A 6,692-nucleotide genomic window follows, 5' to 3' on the forward strand; every position below is an offset into this window, starting at 1 on the left:
TCCCACCAACATACAAGTCCCTCTTTAATTTCCTTTTTGATAGCCCACCACCACGCATGATTTTTTGGATCTTTCCATTTTGCCATTGCCCTCGTAATGTCCCATCTCGCCTCTGTGTACTGATTTTCTAGACTGCCTGTTGATTTAGACACATGCTAACGTATATAAATCAGTAGATTTTGATGTAAAAAATCGATACGGGACTATTTAATGGATGAACCGAAATTGCTGCTATGTTACCTAGCTTAGGCCTTGGGCCGGAAGAAGCAGTCCAAATAGAGGTGAGCTGCATAGCTGGGCCGACCCAAGGCCCATCTCCCCGTCCTTAACCTAGCTTCAGGGGAGAGCCTCTGCCCGATCCCCATCTCCCCCCGAACACCGTCACGCGCAGGAGATGGCAGCACCCACTCCCGATCTCCCTCTCTCCCTCGACCCCCTCCCATGGCGCCTCCTCATGCTCGCGCACTAACCCACCGCCCGACTTACATTTCGGTGGAGCTCCATCTGTCCTTCTCAGCCCCTGTTTCTCCTCCTCGCCTCGGCTCCGTGCGCCCATGACCCGACCTTCGTGGCCATGGCCGACAACCGAGCAGCCCCTGCCAAGCCGCCTCTCGTTGTCCTCGGCTCTAGCCACCTCTACCACGCGCGCGCGTGTGACCAGCACCACCTTGATCCACCGAGCCGCCCTTCTTCCCTCGAAACGTTTTTTCCAGATCCACTAAAACAGTGAGTGCGGGTTCAATAATAAAAACACAAAGATATTTTTGCAAAAACATCGCGACGGTGAACCCAACATAAACAATGCGTGCTTTATTAGTAGACTAACAAAAAGAGCCCGTGCGTTGCAACGGGACAGAAAAAACACACGCTCTTAACCCAATGACCACGACTCGAGACCCTGATAGGTAGACGTTCTTTACTTAAAATGGCATCACATTTGTGTTCCCGACGGTGGTCTCACTACTCACACAATGAAAATGCATTTGAATGTGGTCAGTCCTAAGGCGTCTCTCTCTCACACACACGCGCGCGCGCTCGCACGCACACAATCGCTCAGAATAAGATGAGAAAAGTGTTATTTTTTTCCACGAGGTTTTTCAGAGTTGTGTATGCGTGGTTATCAATGTTTTTCCCACTCAATCTGGTTTTAATGTGTGTTTATTTGCAATTTGGATCGCCGCCGGTGCGAAAGAAAAACGGACCGTACACTATAGATTAAGTTTGCACCCAAATTAATAGTTTTGAAATATTTAACAGCTAAAAGTAACATCATATTTAGATTCTACACATTTTTTTAATCAAATTTTATATATAATATGTTAAAATCGGAGTTACGGTTTAAAAGATATGAATAATTTTGTTTTAGATAAACTGTGGATTGATTAACCGAAAGGTTAGGGGGTTTTCTGTTAAAATACAAGAAAATGATTCGTATGACTTAAATATGGACGGCGGGTTGATTACCTGAAATCTCAGGAGGTTTTCTAAAGAAGTTTAAAAAACGGTTTGTTATGACTTATAGATGGACCGCGGGTTGATTTCAACAAACTGTAGGGACTTTTTTTGCAAATAGGGGTGACGGACGACGGAAACCCACTGCGCTTTATTATTAGGTAGAGATAAAGATATGTGGGTAGACATACGTGTAAACTATACCAACATAATAGTATAGACATGCTAGGAGAGCCGACGGCATGTGCGGATGCCCGGGTGACTAGTGTGCAGTATTCTCATGATGTCACAAGGAGGAGTGCCTGTAGGCTTCGGAGGATGTAGCCAATATTCGGTGAACCTCATTAAGAAATCTAGATGTCGTGTGATTACTTGGTCCTTAGATGATCGACTACGTACGCCCAATTATTCGAATGAGTCATATCATAAATGTTGAGTAACGTGATTGTATTAGGAAAGACGAGATAGACTAGGATTTATTCCGACTTGTCTTGTACTCCAAATTGGTCATTGTACTCCTATATATATGTCCACGAGGCTCAAGCAATACAACAACTATTCCACCAAATCCCCCCTTCGTTCTAACATGGTATCTATCGCAAGTCGATCCTAAACCCTAGCAGCCGCCGCTTCCGCACCTACGCGCCGCCCTCGGGGCGGTCGGCCTTCATGACCGCCGCCGGGGGCCGCGCCGCCCGTACCTAGGGTTCGTCCGCCGGTCACGTTGGCCGGCTGCCCTAGAGAGTTTTTTTTCCCGATCCTTTGATCCGAGTTTTCTCTCTCTCGCCAGTCGTTTTGATCGGTGTCTACTTTTTGGTTTTCCGGTCTATGTGATCCGGTTTGCGTCGCCCACCACCGCCATCGACCCCGTGCGCCTCTACTCCAACACCGGCGCGATTGGCCAGCTTCTTCACCGACTCGGCGGCCTCGCGTGTCGTCCGCGCGTCTGCCCGTCGGACGCCCCGACGTGGCGGCCTCACGGGTCGTCCACGCATCGGCCTGCCGGTCGCCCCGACCCGGCGGCCTCGCGTCATGCGGCGGCCCTTCACCGTCGTCGTTCGCGCGACGGCCCGCCCGTCGATCTACGCTAGCCGTCACCGCCCTGCTCTGACCGGAACTCATGCATCACCCCGACCCAGCGGCCTTGCGCCATGCGGCGGCCAATCATAGCCGCCCTGCCGCCCGCCGCCGTCGGCTTCATCTCGGACTCCGCCGCCACCACGCGCTCCACCGAGCGACGTCCCCGATCTCGCGCGCGATCGACTTGATCACCCGCTCGCCGTCGCGATCCGTCTCATCTACGCCGCGCGATCGATCTGGCCCATCAGTTATGCGCGCCTCCGCAGGTTCCGTGAAGATCGTCTCCGAGTTCAGCGTGCCCCTCCACCGATCGAGCAACGGGCTGCCGCTGCGTCGCCCCGTCGGGCCGCAGCGCTGCCGCCCCGTGGTTCTTCTCCCGGCTGCACTGACCCGCGTCACCGCTGCGTCGCCCCTTCGGGCCGTAGTGCCGCGGCCCGCGGTCTACCGCCGCCTCGAGGCCGTCCGCTCCAGGCCGTCTCCGTGGCTGCACCGACCCTCGCGCCGCCGCTGCGTCGCCCCGTCGGGCCGTAGCGAGCGTGGCACGCGGTCCACGCTGCCGTCTCGAGGCCTTCTACGCAGTTGCACCACCCCGCGCTCCGCCGCTGCACCGCCCCTTCGGCTGTAGCAGCGCGGCCCGCGGTCCCTGCGACTCTCCCGAGGTCTTCCGTCGTCGCCCCGACCTGCCCGCCGCCGCTGCGTCGCCCCTTTGGGCCGTAGCGCCGCGGCCCGCGGTCCACCGCCGTTCCCGTGCGTCGACTTCCCGTGGCATGCGTCGCACCACCTCCTTTGGCGCGGGAACGCCATCGTCCGCGCCGGTCTTCGTCACGCTGTCAGGGTTCTTCGCCTACTTCGAGCATCGCCGCCGCGCTCATAACCTAACCGCCGCCGCCGCCGTCAGGCCGCCGCCGCCGCTCTTCTTCGGCCGCCGCCGCCGCTACCCCCGTAGCCGCCGCCGCCACCCGTCCACCCCGTTCGTCTTCATCCAGCACCAGCCCGTCGCCAGCGTCGCCGTCATCTACCCGGACTGATTCATCTACTTCGACAACCGCGGGCGATATTGGCCCCGCGCCGATTGGCGCCGCAACTGTGTCGAGTCCTTCTCTGCTGGCCTCTCCGACTTCTTCGACATGGCGTACAGCTTGTGCAGGTCCCAGTCTACGCATGCCCGGTGCTGGCAACACCGCCGCGTGCCTTCGTCCACGACGTGTCCCCGGGCCTAGCAAGCCTGGCGCGCCGCTTCGTCAACTTCGTTTTTGTCCGTCTACGCATGCCCGGTGCTGGCAACACCGACGCGTGCCTTCGACTACAATGTGTCCCCAGGGTTGGCAACCCCGGCGCGACGCGTCGTCAACATCATCTCCGTCCTGGCGCACCACTACTTCGACACCACTGCGCCCACGACTAACTCGGCGCCCCCTTGCGCCCGTGGCTCCACGACGACTTCCTCGACACCGGCCACCCCGACTCGACTTCGACCACGACACTCTTTGCATGGCTACCTCGACCACGGCTCCACCATACATGCTCTCGGCTACATCGACAAACGGCACAAAGGGCTACCGCCTGCTTGAGCAACCTTGTTGGTTTCCACTCCAGCCACGACTCCGCGATGCGTCGACCGTTACGACTGTGGGGGGGGTGTCCGTCGGCTTGCCTTCGAATTCTTCTCCAGCCTCACCGTCTGCGTCGCTACCGTTGTGACTGCGGGGGATGTTGAGTAACGTGATTGTATTAGGAAAGACGAGATAGATTAGGATTTATTTCGGCTTGTCTTGTACTCCAAGTTGGTCATTGTACTCCTATATATATGCGCATGAGGCTCAAGCAATACAACAACTATTCCACCAAATCCCCCGCTCCCTTCTAACAATGAGCCTGGTTCTTTCTGAGGTGGAAGATATTGTCGTTGAGCAATCTACGAAGCGAACAATCCAACGGTTGTAATCTTCTTCAGTGGTTGTAATCTTCTCAAGATGACTAGGGAGGGGCAGCGACCGAGACTCATCTCGGTGAGTTCGACAAGTCTTGGAAGCGTGTGGTACTTGTAGGTGTGTACAACCACAACAATGGATGCGGTTCGACGATGAGACGTGTGCGGGAGAGCTCCTAGCTGGTGCTCTCGGTGCCGGTTTAGCTTACTGGCGCTCGAAGGCGATGCTACTGGGTCGACCAAACAAACTTCGATTGATCGCATGGGTCTCGAGTGACACGCAAAGTCTGCTCGCTCGCTTCTAACTGGTTGGCTGGTTGACCAGTTGACAAGTTGCCTTTTGAAAAAGGTTCATGACTAAAGAATTTGTAATTCCGAAAAGAGTTCACATTTTTTAAATAGACGCAAAATTGGAAAAGGCTCAAAAGAATGGAAAGAGTTCATAAAATTCGAAAAAGCTCACAATTTTGAGAAAAGATTATAAAATTAGGAAAAAGTTCACGAAACTTGGAAGAAACATTCAGAGCTTAAAGTTCATAAATTTAAGAAAGAATTTATAATATTTTTCTAAAAATCATGAAATTTGGGGAAAAATTCACCGCTAAAAGTTCAAGAACTTGAAAAAACTTCACGAATTAGAAAAACATTAATGCGCCAAAAATTTCATGAATTTGAAAAACAGTTCGCAGATTAGAAAAAGTTCACATATTAAATGTTTTCACAAAAATGAAACAAAAAGGAGAAAAACAAAAAAGAATAGAAAAGAAAAACAAACAGAAACAAAATAGATGAAGAAAACAAAAACAAACAAGCAGGAAACCAGGAAACACAGGTGGAAAACATAGTAAAAAATTAAACCGAAGGAAAAATAGAAATAAAACAGAACCAAACCAACGAACAGCACAATAATCGAACGAACGATTGGCAAGCAAACGAAAAAACAGCAGAATGGGCAAGAAATGACGGGAGAGTAAAACCCTTCAGACTAGACGAGCGGAATTCGCCATTTGACACATTCGCACAGGAGGCTTCGATCTGGGCTGGCCTACTTAGTAAGTTCTTCTACTTCAGTTTTAGGAACTCTTGGTCTTTTTTGCTCAAAAAAGAGGATTCTTGGTCTTTTTTCTGTTTCCTGAAGAACAAAGTTCTTTTTTCTGATTCTTTTCTCAGCTGGTTTTCCGTTGGTTTTCTATACTCATTTTTGCTTTTCTATTTTTATTTCTCCCGTACATATCTTTTGTTTTCTCCTTTTTCGTTTTCCCGTTAATTTTTAAATTTCTGAAATAAAAAAGTTCAATATATTCAAGAAATCTTCGAAAATTCATTTTTTTTTAAATTTCAAAATTTTAGAAAACATTAGATTTTGAAAATTTGCTCATTTCCCGTCAAGTCCATATTTTCCAAAAATAGTTTGAAAATATCCAATGTGTTCATGTTTCATAAAAAGGTCGCAATTTAAAGTTGTTTGTGTTTTTTAATAAGTGTTCGTAAATTTGAAAAAATGTTTGTGGTTTCTATTTGTTTGAGAGTTCAGTAAAAATTCTCATGATATAATATTGATAATAGAACCAGAGAATGTTCGTATTTTTGCTCATTTTCTTCAGAGGTGATGAAACTGTCCGTCTTTCCGACAATTGTTCATGTTTTTGCAACATTTTTTGCATTTTTCCCAATATTTAAAAAGTTGTCCATGTTTCCCAAACATGTTTGAAATGTTAAAAAAAGGACGGTATTACAATAATTGTTCACTTTTTCAATTGAAATTTCAAAAATTGTTTAAGTTCTCAAAAATATATGTCATTTCATTTTTAATAGTTCTCAGGAAATGTTTCAAAAAGATTCAATTTTTTTAAATATATCTTAAATATTTCACTCGTCCCATCAAGAACAGAAGCCATCTGTTTAGTGGCTAGCACTATGTTCCTCGCATGGTTGTTCCCTTTTTGGGATTTCCCCCTCGCGCGGTATAGAAAAAAAACTCGCTTCTCGTCCGGTGGGCCGGCTCAGTTGCGTCAAATCCTCTGCGTGGTGCTCATATAGACACAAAATGACTCATATAGGAGGTCATCTCACATTGAGCGAGATATAACTCTCATGTAGAGTATCCGGTAAATCAGCGATGATGGGCTGGGCCCTTTAGCTCAGCAAGGTTCTTTCACTGCACGAGTAAAACGGCTTCCCTCGGTGGGGTTTGGCTATGTGCCACCCGCAGTGATTCCTATTGCAATGT

Source organism: Triticum aestivum, chromosome 4B (assembly GCF_018294505.1).
Source record: "Triticum aestivum cultivar Chinese Spring chromosome 4B, IWGSC CS RefSeq v2.1, whole genome shotgun sequence".
Taxonomy (NCBI): Eukaryota; Viridiplantae; Streptophyta; class Magnoliopsida; order Poales; family Poaceae; genus Triticum; species Triticum aestivum.